At 32.8% G+C, this 25,736-nt stretch overlaps 2 long non-coding RNA genes across 3 annotated transcripts in view; one reads left to right on the forward strand and one right to left on the reverse strand.

Moving 5' to 3' along the window:
* LOC116278760 (uncharacterized) overlaps positions 1 to 25,736 on the reverse strand; it is a 565,251-nt gene that overhangs the window by 351,601 nt on the left and 187,914 nt on the right. The window lies entirely within an intron of this gene.
* LOC140697367 (uncharacterized) lies at positions 13,192 to 18,522 on the forward strand. The gene is made up of 3 exons (XR_012074329.1): positions 13,192 to 13,278; positions 14,038 to 14,114; positions 18,381 to 18,522. It is a non-coding gene; the product is annotated as an uncharacterized lncRNA (long non-coding RNA).

Consider the following 25,736-nt stretch of genomic DNA (forward strand, 5'->3'; position numbering starts at 1 on the left):
CACACAATTATTTAAAGAGGTAGAAAATAGGAAAAATAGGTTAAGAGTCATGGAAGATGAATTAAGAGGAAATAATCAATTCAAATAAGAATTCTGAAATGAAAGAACAGAGAATTAAAGATAGTCAATTTTTACACGGATACTAGATAATGATTTTCCAAAATAAAATTTAAAAAATTTAAAAATATTCTGAGATTGAAGAAAACCACTACATGCTTAGCAGGACTGATAAAAACAGAATGCAAAGAGAATTTGATGGAACCTAAAGAATACAAAATACATGTATAGTATCAAATACAAGAGGATGATATTGTTCAAAGAGCCTACCTGCAAGAAAAAGATTATAGATCACCTCCAACAGAACTATATAACAGAAGACATGTCATGAGTATCAAAAGAATTTAGAAGACAGTAGAAACAGGTCTTCAAAGTACAAAGGAAAAATAATTGTCAAATCTAGAATTATAAATCCAGGTAAAAAAGAAATTCACCAAACAGCCAATATAAAAACTGTTTTTGACAAACATGGACTGAGAGGCTGAGAAAGTTTACACATTACAAACACATTCTGAAGTAAATACTAAAAGACATACTCAGTAGGAAGGAAATTAATTCCAGATGGAAAGAGTGAAATACAAAAATCAGTGGTAAGTAAATAAATTACAAAGTAGATTAGATCTAAACAATTATGTTTAAAGTATAACAATTATTAACTGGGAAGATGTTAAATACAACGTGGCATGAAAACACACAAAAGATGAGAGTACTGTAATGCAAAGGAACATATAAAACATTGAGAGAAAATAAAGGCCTAAATAAATTGAGGGATATGTCATGTTTATAAATTATAAAACTCAATTTTATAAAGATTTTAAGTCTTCTCAAACTGATCTATAAATTTAATGAGATTCCAATCAAAATCTTAGCATGATTTTTTTTAATTGGCAAGATAATTCAAAATTGAGGTGAAAATAAAAAGGAGCAAGAATAACCAGACAATCTGAAATAATACATAGAACAAACTTGGGGGGTTAACTAGTTATCAAGACTTGCTTTAAAGTTATAGTAATTAAGGCACTGCAGTACTGGTGCAAGGATAGGCAAAAAAACCAACAGAACCGAAGAGACAGTCCAGAGACAGGCTTACATTTATACAGGCTCTTGATTTATGAAAAAGATGGCACTGCAATACAGTGAAGAATAGGATGATCTTTTCAAAAACTGGTGTGAGATTAATTAGATATCCATACCAGAAAAATAAAATGACCCATGTTGTATACTATGTACAAAAAAATCACTTTCAGGTATATTGCAGATTTAAATGTGAAAGTTAAAACAATGAAGCCTCTAGTAGATAAAAAGTGTGGTGTAGGCAAAGATTTTGTAAACAGAACTGGATAAATTTGGCCACATTAAATTAAGAACTTCTGTTATGAAAAGAAACTATTAAGAGAATGAAAAGATAAGCCACTAACAAGGATAATATATTTGCAATATATTTATCTGAAAATGGACTTGTATCTGGAGCACATACAGAACTTCAGCAAATCAGTAATTTAAAAAAATAGTGTTTAAAAGAGGCAAAATACTTTAAAACTGACTTTAAAACAAAAAGGTAAACAAATGACCAACTGGTACTTGAATAGGTGCTCAATGTTATTATTCATTAGGAATATGCAAATTAAGAGCCCAATGAAATACAACTACATACCCACCACGCTAAAATGAAAAGACAGGCAATATCAAATATTGGAAAGGATGTGGAGCAACTGATATTCTCAAACACTTTATGTAAGAGTGTAAATTGGAATAACCACTTTTGGAAGACTGCTTGGCAATGTCTGGTAAGTTGAACATATGCTTCCTTACATTATAGTAATTCTACTCCAACAGAAATACACACATATATGCAACCAAAGACATGTATAAAAATTTTCATAGCATTTTCACAGTTATCATTGGTACCATATCTTCAGAGCTGATATTAGTATCAGCTAGAAACTGGAAACATCACAAATACCCCTCCATGTTGAAACAGACAACTAAAAATATGTATCTATATGTGAGAATACTTTACAACAATGAAAATAAACAATTCACTGTGACACACAAAAATATGGATAAATCTCACAAGTCACATTAAGTGAAAGATGCCAAACAAAAAAAAGTATAAATGACTTTATTTATTCTATTTATATGAAGTTCAAAACCAAAACTTAGAAATTAATCAATGGACAAAACTGCGGTTACCCTTAAGAGTGGTAATGACTGGGAAGGAATACAAGGTTCTCTGGGGGGCTATAAATATTCTTTTTCAGAAATATCCTATTTCTGATTTGCGCATTTAATATACAGCTGTGTTCAGTTTGTAAAATCTTTGCAAAGTTTCATTGAGCCAGAACCTTAAGATAAGTCAATTTTCCTCTATGTATATTATACTTCAATTAAAACTTTACTTTGAGAATAATGGTAGCACTTAAAATGCTAAATAAAAATACATACATTTGGAAGACAGGAAGAGAAGATTTACAGTTATACTGATCTAATGTGATTTTGTTATTTTAAACAAGGATAGAGAGACTAAAATATTGTTAAGTACATATGAAAATTTAAGGTAACAATGACAAGAGAATATAAATGGAATGTGAAACTTCCAAGCTAAGACTGTAAAAACAGGGAAAAGAGGAAAGCTCTATGTGTACAATAGAAGAAGGACAGAAAGAAGATGGTAGTACAACAATCTTTAAGTGAAAAAGAGGCAATGATTTGGGCAAGGTAGAGATCCTCAAAGCTCCAACCTCAGTGAGATGAGACAATGAAAATGGAGCAGGGGTGATTAGCAGCTGTTTTAGACATGTTAAGTTTGAGATGCTTAAGAGAAATCCAAATGGAAATACCAAAGAGGCTACTGAATAAACGATCCTGAAGCTCTAAAGAAAGACCTGGACTGGAAAGATACTTTGGAAGCCTTTGGCACACAGATAATTTTTAAAGTAATAGTGATTAATGTGATCACCTAGAAGGGACATAGAGTTCAAGAAGAGGAACCAATATGCCTCTCTTCCAGCATCTGGAGGTCAAGTAAGGACCAGCAAAGAACATGGGGAAAGAGTCATTACAGGAAGCAAAAGGGAAAAACCAAAAGTGGCTAATGTCCTTACAACTAAAAGAATGAGGAGAGGTCTGCTGTATCTAATGGTACTGAGACGTTTCTATTGAATTCAACTACCTGGAGATCTCTGGATCCCTGGACAACATCAGTTTCAGTGAAGTGATGGGCCAGAAGCTGCAGTACAATGAGTTGAAAAGTAGCCACAGGCAGAGAATCAGAACACCTCTGATCTCTATTGGTAGTGAATCTTTATGTCTAGAGAATGTTCCATATCTGTTTCAAATTTTCTGATACCACCACAGAGAATATTGAAACTGGAAATCTATGACAAACGTCTTAATTTCAAAGCGATTCTCTTTGTAAGTACTCTAATTCTTCCTTGGTGAAGCTTACAATTGCAAATTAAAAGGGATGTTCATGGAGTCCACTTAAATTTTATTCCTTTTTTATGAGATACTGTATTCTAAATTAGAAGTGTTGTTCTTTACTGCAAGGAAAAAATGTAAATTATTCTGAAATCTAGCCAATCTGAAATTCACAATCACTTCATTTGTATGAGATTAAAGTAAATATTTTGGTAGGTTAAAAAAAGTTCTTATTACTTTTAGTAAAGAAAGAAATAAACTAATGCTGAAATTAATTAAGAGCAGAAGAGAGTCTGAATCATTTAATCAATCTCTAGGGTTATTTAATGTGAATATATTCCAAAGTGATCAAGATCATGCAAATTAAATACTGGAAAAAGATTCTTGGTCTAGCAAAATCAGAATATTGTACACTGCTTTACCAGAATTTACCAATAATCTAGAAGTTTGATGGTGCTTCTTTGTCTTGCTGATGGGGCAATAATGGGGTGATTAGAAGCAATGCTTCTTTTCTCTGTGTCTCCTGCAGACAGCAGAATCCTCACTTTGCCACATGATCTTGTATAAACCTAAACTCCTTACTTAATCTTTGAGTCTGTTTTCTCAGTTAAAATAAAGATTTATTTATTTATGCAACAGGCATTTGTTGAACCCCTACAATGTACCAAAATTAGTATCTATATCATAATACCTATATCATAGGGTCATTGTGAGAATAAAAGTTCCTGATTCAGAGTTAGTATTCAGACATCATATTGTTTCTCATTTTGTCCGACATCAGTGTCTTTACACATGCTGTTCCCTCTGCCTAGAATAGTCTTTCTCTCCTTACTCCCCAATTTCACCTGGCAGTACCATATGTGTCCTGATGCCAGCCTTCCCTGACCCTCTCACACTCCATGAGGTCCCTCAGTTTTACCATCTACTATCACTCTGTAATTTTTCATCATAGCATTTATCACAACTACAATTATTTGAGGAATTACTTGTTTATTGTTTGCCTCATCACTATTCTGTTTATATTGCCTAGGATATTATCTTGAGTACACGAGTGAGCTGGAATTTCATTAGAGGAAAGGATGAAGGGAAACAATTCAAAGATGACTCCCAGATTTCTAGGTTGAATAATGCTGTCATTAAAAAAAAAACAGTAGATAAGGTAGAAAAAATAATGAGCCTTTTTTTAAAACATGCTGGAATGAAAGATCCTGAAGAGAACTTGGGGGAGATATTTAAGACACAGTTGGAACTATGGTAAGAGATAACAACTGAAGGCTTTATGTGGTAGATTAGCTTTGGAGGTAGCCACAGAAGGCTAGAAACAGTGTCCTGGAGAAAATAAAGTACAAATGAAGAATTGTATGATTGTTCATTTTGTGGATCCACTTGGCTAGGCCATGGTACCCAGATATTCAGTCAAACATTATTCTAGATGTTTCTGTGAAGGTATCTTTTTCTTTTTACTATTTTTTCTTTTTTTTTTTTTAATTGAGGTATAGTTAGTTTACAATGTTGGGTCAATTTTTGATTTCAGCACAATTCTTCAGTCATACATGAATATACATATATGCATTTTCATATTCTTTTTCACTGTGAACTAATACGAGATATTCAATATATTTCCCTGCGCTATACAGTATAAACTTGTTTATGTGAAGGTATCTTTTCAGATGAGATTAACATTTAAATCAGATTGCTCTCCATAATGTGCGTGGGCCTCATCCAATCAGTTGCAGGCCTTAATTTAAAAAAAAAAAAAGCTGACCTCCCCCAAAGAAGAGGGAATCCTGCCAGCAAGACTGCCTTCAGACTCAAACTGCAACAATTCCATTCTCCAGCCTGCTGACCAACCCCACAGATTTTGGACTTGCCAGCCACCACAACTGTATGAGACTGTTCCTTTTAAAAAAAGAGAAAAAACTCTTTAGTTACACAGAAAGATAAATAGGTAGGTAGGTTGGTAGACAGACAGACAGACAGAGAGATATAGACAGATATAGACATACACATTCTATTTGTTCTGTTTCTCTGGAGAACCCTGACAAACACAAGCTGATTAAAAAAGAGTAGAATGAATAACTGATTTAACATGATTCCAAATCACAAAAGAGGCAAAAAGTAAAATTCAAAATAGCAATAATCAATCCTCTGTAGTTCAGAATCTGTGGTTCTGAATTTTGAATCACTGATGGTCTGTTTCTGTGACAATATTAGTATGTAGATGTTTCTGTGACAGATCGTTCATGAAAACAGGGGAAAAAGAAAAAGAAAGTTAGTTTGGGAGTTAGTTTGACTGATGAAATATTTACTCATAACTGCAAGCCTCGGGCAAAAACAAGCAAGAATCCCTATAACAAAATAGTGACTACTTTGTAACAGAATCTGTAATGTGAACATAAACTGGACAGGGAAGCCAATGATGGAGACAATCTCAGTTCCATTCAGCCACATGCAAACAGGAAATGCTGAGTCTGAGAGTCCTTTCTCTGCCTAGTGTCCCACATTTCAAAACAAAGAGTGAGCAGCATGAGTGTGGTAGAGCACTGTAAGCCTGGAATGGACATTAATGATTATCTACTCCCATCCCTTTGTGTACCTATAAAGTAAAGTAGTGTTCCAAAGAGGTTAAGTGACTAACCCAAAGTCATACAGGTACAATCTTTTTGAAAAAAACTAAAGATTATTAAAACTAGTTTTTCATACACACACACACACACACACACGCACAATTACGTGTCAATTTCTGGCACAATGCCCCAGTCATGCACACACATACATATATTCGTTTTCACAGGTACAATCTTTAGAAATTAAAAAAAAAAACAAACAGACAGGATACTAGCAGATCTTTACCAAAGCACTCTTATACTGCCAAAGATGAATTCAGGTAAATCCCATACAACTGGGGGAACTTACTGAGCATTCAGTACTGGATCTAGAGGCCCCATGCTCTGACTCTAGCCCAGTAATTTTCATTGGGAATATTTCTGCTTTCCTAATAATATGTAGATATATGAACAAATAAGTGAATGAATATAATTTTCTACTTCACAAAAGACTTGCAATATCTATTTCCCTTAATCTCACATCTTGAGGTAAAATGTAATGATTCTCTAAGGTCCCACAGTTCCTAAGAGTTGAACTGGAATCCAGGTTTTCTGACCTTCATTAGCACAATTTTTGACACATTCTTATTTAGGCATAAGGTCACATAATTAATCCATATGACAGGATAAGACCTGAGGCTTGAGCAATATGGACAATTAGTTTGATTTCCTGACTGACTTGATAAGAAGAGACAGTTAAAAATAAACTAAAAGCTCCTGCCAGTTTTATCATTTTGGTTTTCATGTGTTCAACATCATCAAACTACTAGGTATAAAGGGCCAAGCTTCTGTGTTCCTGATTTATAAGAAACTGAGAGGTAATTTTTTTTAAAAAAGAGCAATAAGTAAGCGTAGAAGTAAAGTTGTGTAACTGAAGTACATGGTTATTATAGCATTCAAAATCTCATTCCAGGTTATCAGGGAATATGAATTCATCTAAATTTTTTTTCTTAAGTTCTTCCGTTGGTTTCTATTGAAGCAATAAATCCTTCGGGACCAGGCATACCCACAGACTGTGACACATCACCTTCACACTCACACGGTATTCTGATAAATCCATCAGTATATACAGTAATGACAGATGTGATGAAGAGATCATCGTGGCTCTCACTGCCTATGTTTTATTGTTTGTTACAGCCATCTTCTATTTCTGGAAAACATTCCCAGCTGCCTGCAGCAGAGCTAGGAGCCAGAGTTGGAAAATATGTTGTTTTTCTCACAGTTTACAACCTAACTTGCCTACCGCTAATTATGCAGTACAGATAGGCAGAAATAATACTAGAAAATGTGTCTTGAACACTGGTTTCATTATTTGGTTTCATTATAATAACCTTATTTCTGATCTTTCTTATTTCAGAGTTCTGGAAGACTCATTAAAAACATCTACTCTGCAGTGTTTTATAACCTTTTGACATTTTCTTCTTATACCAGTCATGCCAACATTTTTTTTCTCTAAGTCTATAAATAAGAAGGTTTGAGAGGAAAGAAATGGACACATTAACCCCTGTACATTTGGACCCTGCAATCAGATCTGAGGTGGGAAGGTTGTATCATTACCTTGGTCTTTGTTTTCTTTTGAGGGTACACTGTAAGATTACTAAAGCATTCCATGTGAATTCTGTTACCATCTTAACTCTCAGTGAAATACACATGCATTTCATATATAACATACCTACCACTGATATAAAAAGAATAGGGAACTATGTTCTTTTGCATGAGCTTCTGAGGACAATCCTAGCTACTTTTAAAGTAGTGAAGCATTTTCATAATGGTTGGCATGATCTGCAATTATTTTATACTTTTCCAGGGAAAAGAAGACAAACTGTAAGTGACACAAAATTCTGGACTCTTTGATTACTTTTATGAGTCTAGTTTAACCCTAATTAATTATTATTGTCACCATATGTTCCAGTTATTTCCCCATACATAAAATGATAAAAAAGCAATATAATAATTTGCTTTCTATATTTCTTGAATTTATTTGTAAAGTTAATATATTCCCATTGTATAACAGAGACCATTTGTTTAATAAATAACCTATAAATTTAATGTTAATCAACAGTTAAAACCTCCAATCATTCACCCTTTACCACAACTGCTATGCTGATTAAAACTTTCTTTCTTTTAGTAACTCCTGCCCACCATTTCTTACAGGTTATAGCTGATCAGACAGATGTATGGAGGAGAAATAATGAAGTAGAATACCTCTCACACTAACTAATCAGCCCTAATTTTAAAATAACTATCATATAGAAATACGATAACTGAAAATTCATATTTATTATTAGAGTAACCCCTTTCGGAATATCATGTTCTCTTCAAAGATCATCATTTATACTTATATAGGAGCAGCACATTTTTGTGTATCTTATAAATAGTCCTTCTTGAGAAATATATTATAATGTGATAGAAGATATGTTTTATAAATAGAGACAGTTTGACATTTAAGATTAACTGAGTCACACATCAAAAACCAGGTGGAGGAGCTAGAGTAGAGAGGTTTACAGAGTCTACTATTTAAACCATTCAAACTGCTGCCTTGACTAATGAAGCAGGCTTAACCTAGGTTATTAAAGCTATGACATCGCTGTTGCAGTGGAAAATAAAAGACATTTCAATTAGAAATGGTGGTCCATGTTCATTTAACTGTCTCTAATACCAAACATAACTGATAAATTAATTGTATGGAAGACTCCTATCTAAAATTAAGACATGACCAAAAAAGATGAAGCTTCTTGTGCATTTAAAATACAGTGGTATCAAACTGAGAGCAACAAAAGGATTTATTAGCAATTGAACTCTCAAAGAAGGTATCACTTAAGATTCTGTAATAGGTATTATTCCTCTGAATCAACTTCATAATATGTTGTAATCCTTTCCAGTGCTGCATCTAAAAATTTTCTTGTTAAATAAACTTGTTATTTTTCTTAAAGTTATAAAACAATAGGGTTTAACATGAAGCATTATGAAATGGATATTTTAACCTCAGAATATATTTTAAAGAGATACAAGCTTCTACTTAAATGATGACTGAGATACCATAATTGATTTCATTTATTCTTAGATTTCTTAAATCTGAGTTGGTATTGACTTTTCTTATAGTTCTGTGATGATTCAAGTAACCAGATGATACAGGTAAGTAGCATTGTATTCCCTATTTCAGCACCCATTTTAGAGCCCACATCTTTCAGTATCTTATATAAGACAGAGTATATTACTTTGCAGGGCTGCCCTAACGAAATATCACAGGGTGGATAGCTTAAACAACAAAAATTTATTTCTCACAGCTACAGAAGCTGCAAGTCCAAGAGTAAGGTGTTGGCAGTTTTGTTTTCTCCTGAGGGTCTCTCTCCTTACGTGGTAGGTGGCTGCCTCTTGCTATGTCCTCAAATAATCTTTCCTCTGTGCACAGGCATCCCTTGTGTCTCTTTGTGCATACCGATTTTTTTTTATAAGGACATCAGTCAGATTCAGTTAGGGCCTACATTTATGGCCTCATTTTAACTTAATCACTTCTTTTAAAGGTTTTCTCTTCAAATAAAGTCACATTCTGAGACACCGGAAGTTAGGACTTTCACATGAATTTTGAGGTAACACAATTCAGCCCACAGAGTCATAGCCAGTAATCTTGTACTGGTTTTCAAAATACTATGCGAACTACTTTTCCACATAATAAAATACTGTGTATGTAAAGGCATTCTGCAGTTTTTAAAGTGTGATAACTTTGCATGTACAACTAGAGTCAAACTGCAAAATTACACAAGCACAATTTTCATTCAGTTTTTAATTCAAGGGAAAACTACCTCTTTTCCTCTGTATTCAGTTTATTTGTTTTTAATTCCCATTAGAGAATTAGTCCCAAATCCTGATATCTTCTCTAACAGTCAAGCATTATGAGTTCCTCCTTTTCCTTACAGATGCAATAGTAATCAATGCTGAGCAATCCTTTGACATTTTTTAGATCTTCATCCCTAACTTACAATAATGAAGTCTTTGCCACGATATGCAGACGATGTACCTTGCCACTGTGCCTTCCACGTGTGACTTTTTTTTAAATGGCACTTTTCCAGAAGATTAGAATTATTTGGCCACCTTACTCATCTGGCCTGTCCACTATGAGCTGATTTTTCAGCTGAGCCTCTTGGAATTTACAGGTTATATATCAAAACTACATTATCTGAAGGAAGTCCTGACCACAGGTACAATATTAAACTACTGTATCAAAAGAAAAAAATTTTTCACTGATAGGGAAAATCAGATTAAACCATGCACAGCTGAAGATGCCTACACATTTGAATTGAATAGCACTTAAAACCACAAAAAAATGACCTATATGTGTTATTTACAGTGAATTATTCATGTGTGATATAAAATGCTTAATAGCTCTTACACTTACTTAAAAGGTACCATTTTTTTAATTACTTCTGAAACCAAGCAGAACTCTGTGGAGCCCCTCCCAGGTACAAAAGCCCCTCTGTGTTCCCTATTTCTTGTTTGTAGAAAAAGGCTTTGGTCTCCTAGACCTTCCCTGAGTTCCAAAGAGCAGACTCTAGCAGTTAACTAATTTAGGAAGTGAGGAAATGCAGAAACAAAGCAAAAGAGATTAAGAAAGAAAAGTAATGATATTCAGTCCAAAGAATGAAAAGGGTCTCAATTGATATTTCTTTTGAAGGGCTCATAGTTCTCATTAGGCTTCCCCAAAATGATGAAATATGGCTCAGAAAGGGCAGAAACAGAGTCAACTCTGGAAACCAGCCTATTCACCTCTATCTCAGCTGTCCCTCCTCCTTTTAGCTTCTCTGCCTTCTCCTACTGTCTACTCTGTTTTCACTTAACCACGCAAGTTCTTTACAAGCATTTGCCCCAGTGGTTCTTACCTTGTAAGTAGATCAGAGACCCCAGGTGAAAGCCATGAGACTCTAAAAGGATACACTTAAAAATCTGCACATAATTTTAGGGGTTCACTGGCTTACAAGGTTTAACCATGGGCCCTCTTATTGTATCTCATATCAGGTAGAAGCTTTTAGGTTCAACAACCTATAATAACTAGTAAATTTTCTGTGTCTCAATTCAAGATTTTGATCAAGAGGCAGTTTTGTCCAGCTCTTCTTTTCAAACCACGTCATCAGAATTACTCCATAGAATCTTACCGGTTACTTCATAGGTCAAGAGTTGACCCCTGGCCCCAAAAAAACTGTCCCACAAGGTAAGGTCACATGGTGCTCTTACCAGCTCAACAAGGGTAGTGGGTGACAATTTTTCAGAAAGCAGAAGAGTAGAGCTGACAATCTAACAGAGATATTATAAAAAGATTCACAGGTTATAAATTTTTGCATACAAAAGAGCACTTAGAGAATAATAAGCAGGTTATAAAACACAGCAATAAAACGAACATCCATAAACTACCATTTCACTTAAGAAATGGGAATATTACAAATACAGTAGAAAGTGCTTCTTGATCTCATTTTCCAGCCTCCTTTTCCCAAATGATGTCTTAATAAATCTTCCTTATTAACATCCATCTTCCTTAGTAAGACAGTAAGTAACAAGATCTAATGGTGAGTTTAATAAATACTGCACTTTGAAACAGTAGCAAATGTAGACATATTGAGATATTTACATCAACTGTAATGTGATGTGAAAACATATGATTTATAATAGTGACAAACTCTTAATTACTGCTAATATTACTGTGATTGATTGTCGTCATTCATAATTAAATACTAAATTTCAGAGTAAAAAAAATAATTTTTTCCATTTAAATAAAGATGAATTCTGTCTCTAGACCCAAGGTTAACAACATGTGCTCTAGACAGAGCAGAAGGAGCAAAATGCCAGCTGATAAAAGAATTTAGCCCAGAGATTTCTCTTCCTTGTATATCAAGAGGTACTGTAATGTTGAAAAGAAAATACATTTTTAATGCTTCTACGTGAGAATTTCACACTCCAGTAACAAGACCATCACTCCCTATGTCATAGGATGCCTTCTCCCTGCAGAGGTTCCCACAACATATTTGAGTGTGAGATTCCTACTCCAGAAGAAAGATGCAGTACCCTAGAGTATCGGTGTCTAGTACTAACAGAGGGGCCAACTGGACAAAAGTGAGTAAATACACATGTTAATATTAAGAGTAGAAGGCTGAACACTAGTTCAGTTGTTACTGAATGAAGAGACAACTGATTGTCTCTGTATCAATTCTTTCTCAGAAACAAATTACAAAGAAAAATTTAAGTATTTTAACTTAAAGTAACAGTAAAACTTAATAAAATATTGAAAAATATACACATATCTTAACATTACAAATTCTGTGTTTCACTTTGTCCATATTTATTTAAATGATGACAGTTATTACATACATAACTTCCATATTTTACTTTTATTACTTATATTTTATATTTCTCACTTATAATAGTTACAAATGGAAAATCAAAAAAGGGAACTAAAATTTTTTTAAGTTAGGAAAATTAAGTCAATGACTGAACTCAGTTATATTTTCTGAGAGAAACCAAGCAAAGATTTATAACCCATCCTCCCTTTATGCCCAAGGCTGGGTCATCAACCATTAAAAATAGTCTCTGCCATCTAGTCCATTGGTCGTCCTACATGGAGGCATTTCGTTCAAATTAAGTTTTATTTCTAAAAATGGTAACAGAAGCAAGATAGTTTTTAAAATAATGGAAATAAAAACAATGCTTGAAATGATATTGAAAAATGTCCACAACCTCACCTAAGTAGGAGGGAGGCAAATATTTATTCAGCATCTACTTTAGGTCAAACTATTACAAACTGATGATCTCATTTCTATGAATTAAGAACGCAATTTTTTTTTTTTACTACCATACGGATACTAAGCAGAATAACTGGGATTGTATTTACAAATTATGTTGGGTTCCACCCATCTGTCTCTAGAATCAGTTAGGAGTAGACTGTTTCACCTTAATTACTGTGTAGGCAATAAGGAAAGAAAAACAAGATACAGTCCCTGTACTAAGTTCATTATACAACAGATAAAGAATAGTCATAGAAACAGATCCTTTCAATGTATGCTCAAGTTGCTATGGAAACACAGAACTTCCATATGGTTCTCCAGAGTCCTCTTTCTCTACATTATACTGCCATTCACCAGAGAATATGCCTGCTAATATATGCACTACAGTCTACAGAGAATAAAAATAATTATGCTTCAGTCATAAGGTACCTCCAGAAGGTGCTATTCTTAAGATTATACCACTGGTGATGCAAAATGGAAGATGTGTATATGTTCATTTATCCCAGGGTTATGAGTAACTTTAGTCAAAGTTCTAATGAAGCTTGAAAATCTAAGCAATATTAGAACTGCAACTTACATATTTGGTCAAGTTTTCATGTATCACCTAGTAGTCTGTCTTCAATCAGAGCAGATATAATTCCATTTTACATAATCACATAATCTTTTTAACATATCTTCAAATATAGATTGTCTCCAAGGCAGATGTTGCATACAGAATCCCAAGTTATTTATATTCCAAGTAGTTATGTCTGGTATTTTATGAATGTATATATTTTTCCTTTTCAATTTAGAGATGCTTCTATTTTAGTTTTGTACCATTACAAGGTTTTCAGATAGTTGGTCCTTTTCTTATTCCAGTATACCAATGTTATTTGATTGATTTTGCTTGGTGTGTGAAATTAAGAAAAAAAATTGTGCTGGTATTTGTTACAGATCATCTTTTATCTGAGCATGATGTCAGTTTCTTTGTTCCAGCATTGTGTTGAATTAAACTGAATGACTGAGAAAGCATTATAAATAATCTAGACATAACTTTTGTTATACCAATAAGAGAAATTGCCTAGGAAATGTATTTTTTAATTAACTAAAAACTATATTTTAAACTCATATTACCTTAGTTTATACCTAATGCTCTTTTTCTGTTCCAGAATACCATACTACATTTAATTGTCATCTCTCCTTAGGTTCCTCTTGGCTGTGACATTTTCTCAGGCATTTCTTGTTCTTGATAACCTTGACAGCTTTGAGGAGTACTGCTCAGGTAATTTTTAGAATTTCCCTCAATTGGAATTTTTCTGATTTTTTCATATGATTAGACTTGGGTTATGGGTTTTATGGAGGAAGACTACAAAGGTAAAGTGCTATTCTCAACACATCATATCAAGGGCACATACTATTCAACATGACTTACCATGTTGATTTTTAACCTTGACCACCTGGCTGAAATAGTGTTTGTCAGGTTTCTCTTCTGAAAAGTTATTCTTTTTCCCTCTTTACTCTTTGGAAGAAAGTCATTATTCACAGCTCATATCTAGGGCATAGGTCATGTTCCATCTTCTTGAGGATGGAGTATCTATATAATCATTTGGAATTCTTCTACACAGATTTCCCTATTCTCTCCCTTCTAAAAAATTTATTCAATCATTAATTTATATCACTATGGATTCATGGATGCAAATGCAATTTTTATATCATCGTTCCCATAAAAAAGTGATTTGAAGCTTTTAAAGTAACAGTTATCCTTGAAGAAAATGAACATAAAATGATACCATTAAGGAATTTAAGTTAAAAATATTGGAAAAAAGTTTGAGGAAAAACTAATTTCAATTACTTTTGCTACTATTTAATATTTATAAAATTTAATAAAGAAAGGAGATATAAGAAAATAGCCAAAGTGGACAAAAATTATCTGGCAAATCCAATCAGTAAGAAAAACACATGATTCAAGGGTCAGAACAAAGGGTTGAGCCTGCTTTTGCTTATTTATTGGTCAAGTTAATTTATTAATTGCTAATTGTTACAATTATTTGAACAGGGTGCAATAGTCCAAATTCTATTTCATCACATGTGAATACAACAAAATTTCAATGATTCAGAAAAGGAATAATATATTAAACGGAATACACACATGAAAAAAATCATAGAAAACTTTAAAGCATTGTGTTATTATTTATTTTAAATATAGCCTATACAGATTAACTGCAAATGCATATTATGGTGTAAAATGACATAAATTAATGCAAAATTGTAAATATCACTTGCTTCAAAGTATATAGTCATGTTTCCTAAAGAGAAATGTGTTAAAAACCAAAAAATTAATTCTTGATTCAGAATTTGAAATTATGTTGGAGGGAGAATTATATTGTTGACCTTTTTTTAAGCTGCTAATGTTAACTTGGTTCTCCTTTATGATTGAAATGCCAAAAATTTAAAAAGAAAGATAATTTATATTTTCTTACTAAATAAAATTGCATGTTGAATCCAAATTAACCTCAAGATGGGATATTTTTTAATGAAGAGACACGTGAATGGCTAAAAGATGCCCCAAACTTATATTCATATTTCACCATATTATACATGAAGAATTATAAGTTGTTTACTTCTATTTTAATTAATTTAAATCAATTATTCATAGAGCACTGTCTACAATCACAATCACTTGAAGAAAAATACGATGGGAACACTCTCAAAAGCAATTCTGATGCTCTATGTACCCTAGATGCTGTACATTCCTACAACACATTTTGGCCTCAAAGCATCTGTTCATCAAAGCCACAGTGCAAAATGGACCGCTTCTCCAAATCCTCAAAGACTCTATCAACCTCAGTCCATGAAAATGCTAATTAGGATTTTATACCCAAATGTCACCAACCTATCCTACCAGCAAAGCTGAGTTTTTTTCTTGGACAAGATCTTAAGGACACCACCCCGTGACTCTTCTCACAAAGACTAAACCAAAATCTGGCCTTAAAATCACTTTATGGACATTGTGTTGGGCATCACCTTAGCTTTGACTCCCCAAAACTCCAACTCTGCAAAATTTATCACTTAGCTGACAAGGGTAGAAAAAAGGAAGTCTGGAGGAGACTTCCCTTCGACCTAAAATGCCCTAAGTCTCACACTCGATGTTTCTTTCCTCTTAGTCCTCCTCACTTTTGCCCCACTTGAACTTCAAGATGGATAGAAGTTTCTGAAATGGGAGGAATCCGTAGGTCCCCAACCGCACTGTCAGAATCATAGGCTGGTAAAAGGAAATAAATAACTAAATCTGCTATTGTCACAATTCATTAATCATTCTTTATTCTTTCCAATAAAAACTCAATCCCCCAGTAAAATTACTAATTTCTGAGTTATTGAGAAATTAATTTTGTCTTTGAATAATATCAGAACAGTATCAGAGAAAGAGGATTGGAAACTTTGATCTCTGCACAGAATATGTGATCTAGAATATCAGCGACATTCCCAACCCATTGCTTATATAGATTTTGTAGATAAGGAAATTAGGTTACGATCAACTCATGACCGATTCTGGGAGAAAACCCAATTATTTATTATTGCTGCTATAATGATGGCAATGGTATATTTAAGAAGATATATCCAACACTCACCCTATCTCTGAAAAAATTATTCAATAAAAGACCCACAAAATGTCTAGCCTTGACCAGTGTAACTCTCTTTTGTATCCTTCAAGATAAAATTATTGCAAATTAAATTAAATACGTTACAAAACAGGGTTATTAAAGTTGTGTGACATCTACCAAAAATGATTTTTTTTATTCAAAGTTTATCTGTGGTACTCCCTTCCACCAATATAGCTAGAATTAAAGCTTTTTTTTTAACTTTATGAGGATAAAATGAAATGATCTGCACATAGAAGAATACTAGTTCTATTCTTTAAATCAGTAAGTACTTTATTTTTAACAAGAAAAAACAACCAATAGTTTAAAAGTAAGATTATTTCTGTGTAGCTTCAAATTTTAAATAATTTTTGGATGAGACACTTTCTTTTGGGTATGTGCATGCACTGGGGTCTACTGAGAATTAAAACATTTATAGTAATTTATGTAATTATGATGAATATATAACATATTCTATATTTTGAAGAAACAATAAAGAATTCTATGATGTTGTGACAAGAAAAAGTAAGTAATTATGTTTACAACTCATCCAAAAATGACATCATAATTATAAATGGAAAAGAAAAAGTCTCAAACATTTCCTGAGTTTAACCCTTAGAAATTATCTGGTTTGCCAAAATACTATTATTATTGACCTTTACTCTAGCATTGAAAACATGTAGGCTCATCTAAGCATTATTAATGCTTAATACAGAGGAGGTCTGCACTATGTTCACCACTGCATCCAATAAACAGAGTCAAAAGGCAAGGAAAAGCTATTAAACCTTACTTTATTATTAATGATGATTAGTAATTCTTTTTAATCATCCTGCATCCAAGCAATCATGTCTGTTTGCTTGTTTGGTAAATTAGATCTTAAAATATGGCACATCTTTACTTATTCAAAAATATTCACCAGTAAATGTACCTTTAGTACAAAAATTATTTCAGTTATTTTTAGGTTTAAATTTCCTTAGTTTAAAGTCTGCCTTTTTCTTTGAAGAACACGCAGGTCTCTTTTAGTATTAATCTAGTTAAAGGATTGTTCTCCAACAAAAATTTACCAATACAATTTACCAATAAAATCCTCTGTAAGATTCTCCCAGCTTCCCTCTTAACTAAAGCTGCATCCATACTAACAAAATGGCTTAACTGAGTTGGCAAGTTGGACTGAATAATTTGGTGTGTGTGTTTTGTAACCCAACCAGTGTACCATTAATAGGCTGGTGTTTAAGTAAAAATAGGAAGTTTGTGCCTACACATATAAAAAGAAGAGAATAGAGGCAACATGATTATTACCCCAAATAATGAAGGTAAAATTTTGAGGGAAATCCTAAGTTGTTCAAGTAGAAACCATTTGTTTTCTTCAAAAGAGATACTTAAAATTATGTTGGCATAACTTTAAGAAAGGTCTACAAGCATGGAAGATATGGAAGCAATGATTCCTGTAAGGATCTGTTTTGACTGTGCTTTTAAATGTAATGTACATGATGAATCAAGAGATGTTAAGATTATACAACCATCAAAGAAACAATATAACATGATGTCTTTCAAATACCTGCAATTTGAGACACAAAACATAAAAAATCTATTTCAGACATTTTATAGTACTTCTTACTGATAATAGCAAATCAACTTTCTCCAGTTAACACCTTAAACTTGAGATCAAACCAGATAGTTTGATAAATTTAATGTTTTAAGTCAAAGCAAATGGCATATATTAGAAATAAGGAAAAACTCTACATATTTAGGAATTAAATGAAAATTTTCAAATTTTGAACTGAATTAAAACTTAAATATAACATATTCAAAGGATTGAGATTTTTCATTTAAATTTATCATATCAGTCTGAACCCAGCCTTACTTCTATGCATAACTCTTTTCTCTTTTCTCTTTTCTCTGTGAATGAGCTGGTAAGAAGAATGCCACATTCATTCTGATAAGCCAGCAGATAAGCAATGTGGAAACTGATTTAGAGCCTCTACCACAAGAAATGTCAAAACAGATGTTATGTTCTTACAGGATGACAGCACTGGGCCTGAGATGTCAAACATAATTAAAATTTTTATTTTCAAATGTACTCCACAGTTTATACATAGTGAAAGTATGTCTTACCTTTTGAACTTACAGAGTGCTGTGCTCTGCAAAAATGTGAAAGGCTTTTAGTTTAGACTCCATTTGGGAGTGAAATCATTTCATCAATCGGTACCCAGAGGTTTCCTTCAGGATTTGGCATGAAAAGACTGGCATTTCATTAAAATGTGGTGACAACTGAAAGAGCAAATTTTAGCAGGACTGACTTCTCTCACCCTCCCGTCTATGACTCTCAAAGTTTTTTCCCAGAAGGTTTTCCAAATTAGAGAACAAATTTTGGTGTCCTTCTTTTTCTGATGATATCACTCAGTTCATTTTTTGAAAGGTGAGAGGGTCAGAAGTTGCATGTTACTTAGTCACATTTATTTATTATTTACTTACTAACTTTTTCCCAAAGTCTTTCCCTTGGCAACGTGAGTAATAAAATGCCTGGTGGGGGGAAGGTCTCTACCTTTTTATTACACACATTCGAAACACTGAAAGTACAGAACTCACCACGTAATTCAGAGAATATCACCATGGACTTATGTCCAAAAAAAGGAGGGGGAAAAGGGAATTCCAAAAGCACGGATATTCCAAAGAAGATCCTCTATTTTCACATCCCCACAGTGTAATCTGAGGAGCCTTGACCTACCCACAACCACAGCCAAGGACCCTACATCCAGCCCTGAAGTATAATTGGTATAGTCATGGATGTTGAATCCTTTACTAGAGAATAAGTTTCCTGAGGGCAAGAAGAATGTTGTATTCATGTGTTTATCAGCTACAGAGACTTCATGATACCTTACACATAGGTGGTTCTTACAAAGTTTTTTAAAATCAATAAATCAATTTTGTTGGAAGGTCGAAAAGCCGCACATGGAACATCAGCCCTCCAAAGACCAGGGCAGTAGTGGAATGACTCAGAGCCGTGGCTCGGGCACTCAGCTGCTTAATATTGAATTTCAGCCCCACTACTTACTAACTGTGTGATTCTGGGTAATGTAATCTCATCACTGTACTTCTGTTTCTTCATATATAATACGGTTATTGTTAGGATTAAATGAGATATGTATAAGATTATTAGAACAGTTCCTGGCACATAGTTAAGCACTCATTAAATACTAGCTACCACCATTAACTTCCCTTAATGTGTCAGTGATGTGAAAACCTATTGAAAGACTCATGACTGCGGTGTTAGAGATTAGGAGTTAGTTACTCCTGTGGCAGCAAGGTAAATGCGTAAATGTCTGTTAATGTCAAAAGGTCTCCAGGTAGTGGAATTTCAGTCAGTGATTGCTGTGAGCTAAGGAATTTGGAGTTACCCACTGGAAATCTGAGTGATGCAGCAACCTTCATCATTCTGGATTACAGAGGTTTGCTGGAGTTTAGAAAGGTTTTCTAAAGTTTTCTTCTAGTTACATCCCAAAAACTGACCCCAGAAATGTTCCTGTGATCCCAGCGCCTACAAAGCCTCTTTTTTTCCCTAGATATGCATACTAGTGTTCCCTCTAGACCTTTATTTCCAGAGCAGTTAGGCTGTTTATTAGCAGTAAACTGGGTTCCAACTTGCTTTTTCTCTGATTTTAAAGAAAATACCTCTACAAGTCTACTATTATGTTTGCTGCTGGTTTCTAATGCTCCCTCCATTCTTAGGTTACCAAGATTTTTTATTAGTAATAAACACTAAATCTTATCAAGTATCTTTTTGGGCAGCTATCAAATTAATCATGCTTTCACCTCTTATTAGAGTGAATTTCAGTAGTAGACTTCCTAATATTGAGCCACTTTTGCATTCATGACACGAAGGAACCTTGGTAATGAGGTATACATTCCAATATACTACTACATTCTATATGATAATATTTTAAGATTTTTTTACATCAATATTCCCAAGTGAGACTGGAATAGGGCATAGCTTTCTATTTTGCATTATCAGAGTCAAATATGCATACCAATATTATGATCGTTTTTAAAAACAGATCTGATTTCCTCATTCCCCAATATTTCCAAAGATTTGAATATTACCAGTTATCTTTTCTTTGAAGATTTAAAATAAATCACCCATAAAGTCATCCCAGTCAGGAATTTATGAGATAACGGTTTTAGAGAAAGGTTCCCAGTCATCTGTCTTTACTGATGTATTTGTCATTTCTGTCTTTTCTTGAACCAATCTTGATATTTTCACTTTTCCATATCTTTATATTTTTCATTAATATTTTCAGGATTATTATACTATTGGAATACTTATTTTATAAATCTTATTTCCTCTTTATCTACAGTTACTTTTCCTTACTCCTTTTCTACATTTGTGGTGTCTTATGATGAATCCAGCTAATTGCTTGCTTATCATATTCCATTTTTCAGACTAGACTTGAGCCTTTTTTATTAATCTTCTTTTTTATCAATCTGACTTTTTCTATTTATGAAAAAAAATTGGTTTTCTTTTTACTTAATATTTTCTCCTAGTTTCCTTAGTTTTAATTTATTGACTTCTACATTTATATGTGACACTTTCCTGCTGTTTTCCTTAGATTTTATCTTTTAAACTCTCAAGTTGGATGCTGAGTTCATTATTTTCATTCATTTTTTAATATATGGAAGGTGATCGGAGTTACAAATATTTCCTCTGAGTTCAGCTTTGCTGAAATCTTCTCTTTTTAATAAATAGTGCTCTAATTCTCATTAATTTCTAGATATTTGTAATTTATATTTTGTTTTTCTATTTCACGTGAGTTGTCTTGAAAAAGGTTTTTTTTAATTTTATATTTGTTTATTTACTCTTTTGAATGTTTGAAATGTTTATTTTTCTAAATGTTTGTTACTTAGTTTCTTACTTGTTTAAAGATAATTTTCATTGTTTATTCCTTTTTGGTAATGGACTTCTAATTTTTATTCAGTTGTGATCAGAAGATATAGTTGCACTCTTTCTGAAGTATTTTTAATGTTTTCTTTGTGGACTAACATATGGTTGTTTTTGTAAATGTTTCACAGTACTTAAAACTATGTGGTTTCTTTTCGAAGGCATTAAGTATGATGCATTCCATTAATACATTTATAATAATTGTTCAAATTCATTTTGTCTATTTTTTAATCTTCCTGCTCTATCAGGCTCAAATTACTGATGTAACAGATAGCTCCCTACAACTGAGAATACAATTATCATTATTTAAACGAAAGCTACAAAAGATAAAGACAAAATGATTAATGCTGCCCTAACAATGATAAGTAAAATAAAGAAAGCACAGCTAGACATTTGCTAATTCCTCATCTATTATAAGAGGAGGTCAATATATATCATTTCATTTCTCAAACTGTAAAATGAGAATATTTCAATTAATGGAGATAATTACTAGTAAATCTAAAAATATGCTATAATATATACTTTCAAGTTGATGTTTCATGTGATGGAGGAGTTGGGAGAGAGCACAAAGGAAACAGATATATATCAACAGAAAGGAAACAGAACACAGCAAGAAAGCCAAAAATAGAATCATACATAAATAAACATGAATACAAGAGAATTAAATCCAAACAGCTATCATAGCAATGAAGGTAAGTGAGATAAAAACCACTTTTTAAAAGAAATTGACTCCCAAACTGAGAAGAGGTAAAAGAAACAAATCCCAACCATATAATGTATAGGTGACATCCAAAACACTGTCATTCACAGCACGAATAAAAAAGGGCAGACAAAGGAAAACCAGAAGCACACACAATAAAAGAGAATAAATAAAGTAACACCAGTGTTGGGCAAAAGTGAAAACGATATACAGAACATTAAACAAAACAAAGGGAGTTGCTCTTTTTTTAATAAATGATTCTTTGTTTCAATAAATTTCTTAACAAGAACATAATACAGATGGTATATTTTAGGATTCCTTGCATATGTAAGTTTATTTTTAGGTTACCTTCACACATGAATAAAAACATGACTGATGTGAAATATTGGGGTCATGTTAGTTTACCCTTACTGACTCTTTATGTATTGCTTGGTTGACTACTGGTATGTAATGTCCCCAAGAGAATACTGAAGCCAGTTTGATTATTTTCCTAACATTTGCAAGTGATGTGTTTCTTTGGCTTGCATACTTAATATTTACAGCATAATTTTGTCATTAATTTGTATTCTCTACCCGGAATACACTACTTCCTTTAATTCTTGCAGCATCTCTATGTTATTTGAGGTTCACTGCAACATATTCAAAGTGATCGGTTCTGGTCTTAGTTATGGAGAAGGCAGACTCTATGGTACTTCAGATAAACTGCCCCCAAACTGTTCCACTTACACAGCACTTTCTTAGACAAATTCCAAGAAATTTGCTAAAACTCTGTTGCTGATATAAAGATTTTCTTGATATTGCATTTTATCAGAGACTGTAATATCAAGCTTATATCAATATATCAAGATAAGACTTTGGGCATATCATTCCAGAAGCAAGTTGTTATCTACCAATTAATTCTTCCACAAGATTTTCTCATTCTTTTAAAAATATTTTGATATATTCAAACACACAGAAAATTACAGCATTACATAACAAATATCCATGTAATCACAACCCAGAATTAACAGTATGCTAACGACATTTTGCTATCTTTGCTTTGGATCTCTTTTTAATTATTATTGAGAAACTAATCATTCCAGACCGTGAGCCTTTCTTTGAGTCATTCTGCTCTTTTCTTCTCAGAGATAACCACCATCCAACTCATTCAGGTTTCTATACTCTATTACATATGTGAATCCCCCTATTACTGTTGCATTGCATCAAGTTTTTATCAGTATACATATATAGTCTCATGCTGTACTTTGTATATTTAACACTATTTTTGAACTCTATCACTTTGAAACATTTTAACACATTTAGAAATCAAGGTCATTAACCTCTGAGTACTTGAAAAAAAATGTAGGTTCTCTGTTACGGTGGGGACCTGTATGTTAGGGCTCATACATACCTATTAGATTAAGCTTGTTAATTAAATTGTTTAGACCTTCTGCGTTCTTGAAAACTTTTTTGTTTGCTTGATTTATTGGTTACTAAAAAAGACATGTGCAAATCTCCTCCCATAACTATGGAGTGGTCAATTTCTCTTTATAACACTGTCAATTTTTGCTTTAAATATATATTTTTAACAAAGTTTACCCTTATGATAAAAACGTTTAAAACCTACTCTCTTAGCAACTTTCAAATATACAGTACAGTATTGTTAATCAAAATCACCATGGTATATATTACATCCCTAGGACTTATTTATTTTATAACTGGAAGTTTGTACATTTTGACCACCTTTACACTTTAAATATTTAATATTAAAATATTTAAATATGCATCAAGTATTTTAAAGCCATGATACATAAAGTTTAATTTTATTATTTTCTGGTGGAATAGTCCCTTTGTCATCTATGTGATATCTATTTTCATCCCTATTAATGTTTTGCATGCTAAATAATTTTTTATTAATCAACAAGCATTTATTTTGCTGCTGTTTCCTGGTACATTTTTTCCAAAAATGTATTTTATATTTCTGGGTTACTATATAATTTTTTGTGTTTAGCACAAAGGGAGTAGACATAGTGTCTACTCAAATTTGAGTCTCTCTTTTGCATATGTGAATTTAATCTATTTTTATAATGATTTCTGGTATATTTTATCTCTGCCATCTTCTTTTGTGTTTTATTTTTATAATGATTTTTTCTTTGCTTCATTCTTTTTTTGCCTTCATATTGAGTTACTGACATTTTCCCTTTTAATTTTTTCCTGTTTACTTCCCTCTGTTGATTAGAAATAGATTAAGGAGTGGATTTGTTTTTATTTGTCCATCTCAGAATTGAGACAGTTCTTTCAGTCTAAAAACCTATGTTTTCATAAATTTTCTAAAATTCTAGACCATCAAACTTGTTTTCAAATATTTTTCTTCCCATCTCTATCTAACCTTTTTTAACTCATATGTAGGTCTTTTTATTTCATAGTTTCATGTCTTTTCATTTCTTCTTCATATTTTCCAACACTTAATTTCTCTGCATAGTATTCTAAATATCTTCCTCTTTCCAACTATTGCTAATCTTTTATTTTATATATACTATGATTTTAATTTTAAAAATCATAGTTTTAATTTCTGGAATTTCTATTTCAGTATTTTTTAATTTCCCAATTCTTTTTCCATAGTGTTCTGATTTTTGTGTAATAGTTTATATTGCTTCCTTTTTTCTCTTTAACATATGGAAAATAGTCCTTTGGTCCATTTCAGACAGATTTTTCTTGGCATGTAAATCAAGCTGTTTTATACATCTACTCAGTCTGTTCATTTCCTTCTATTACATATTATAATTTTTGTGCCATCATTGTCTGTGGTGCTGTTTCCTGGGAAGTCTACATGTTCTGGGTTGTGGAAAAGTCTCCTTGGGATGATTTTTCATATGCCTCTCCTAGAGCCTCATGTGTTTTACCAGTTTTACACCCATGTGTGCTTATTTTTGAACTGATAACTGCTAAAATGCATGAGGTGCAAATTTGAACACCACACTCAAGTTTGGTGATTCAGATTTGGAATTGTAATTTCTTATGGGTGGTGCTCTTCCCATCACACCACAGGGGTAGTTCCCAGTCTATATGTACTTTTTCTAGCCCCCTATTTCAAGGACTGGTATTTTCAATGCTTAATGGTTCTGAGCTTTATGTAAGCAGTTCAGTTCTAGCTCCCTGCCAAGCACAGGCCTGGGTTTCATCTCTGATTTGAGTCCAGGTCTTGGAACCTTAGCTGCAGTGGCACAAGTCCAGTTCTAACACTTTTCAGCTTCAGCGTCCCACACTTGTAACTATGGCTTTCCAATTCTTCTTTGTTTCTAGCTCTTAGGGCCTTTCTTTGTTGTTTTTAAGAATTAAAGTTTGTTGGTAAATTAACATGTGTTTTAGATAGGGGTGGGATTTTCTGAGTTAGGTTACGCATCATATTGACCAGAGATCTAATAAACTATTTTCTTGTCCTTGAAATTCAGTAACTTCCCTAAATAATATCTTGATATGATTATCCTCTATTAGTTTTGCCTGGAATATAATTAGCCTTATTGATTTGCTTTATCTTAGTAAATGCTCTACTATAAATCTGAATGTTGATTCTGTTCCATTAGCTCCATTCTCCCCATTAAGCATTTCATTTGCCATATGCTATACTTTTTTTTTGAAATTTTCACATAT

The sequence above is a fragment of the Vicugna pacos genome, chromosome 7, assembly GCF_048564905.1.
Source record: "Vicugna pacos chromosome 7, VicPac4, whole genome shotgun sequence".
Taxonomy (NCBI): domain Eukaryota; kingdom Metazoa; phylum Chordata; class Mammalia; order Artiodactyla; family Camelidae; genus Vicugna; species Vicugna pacos.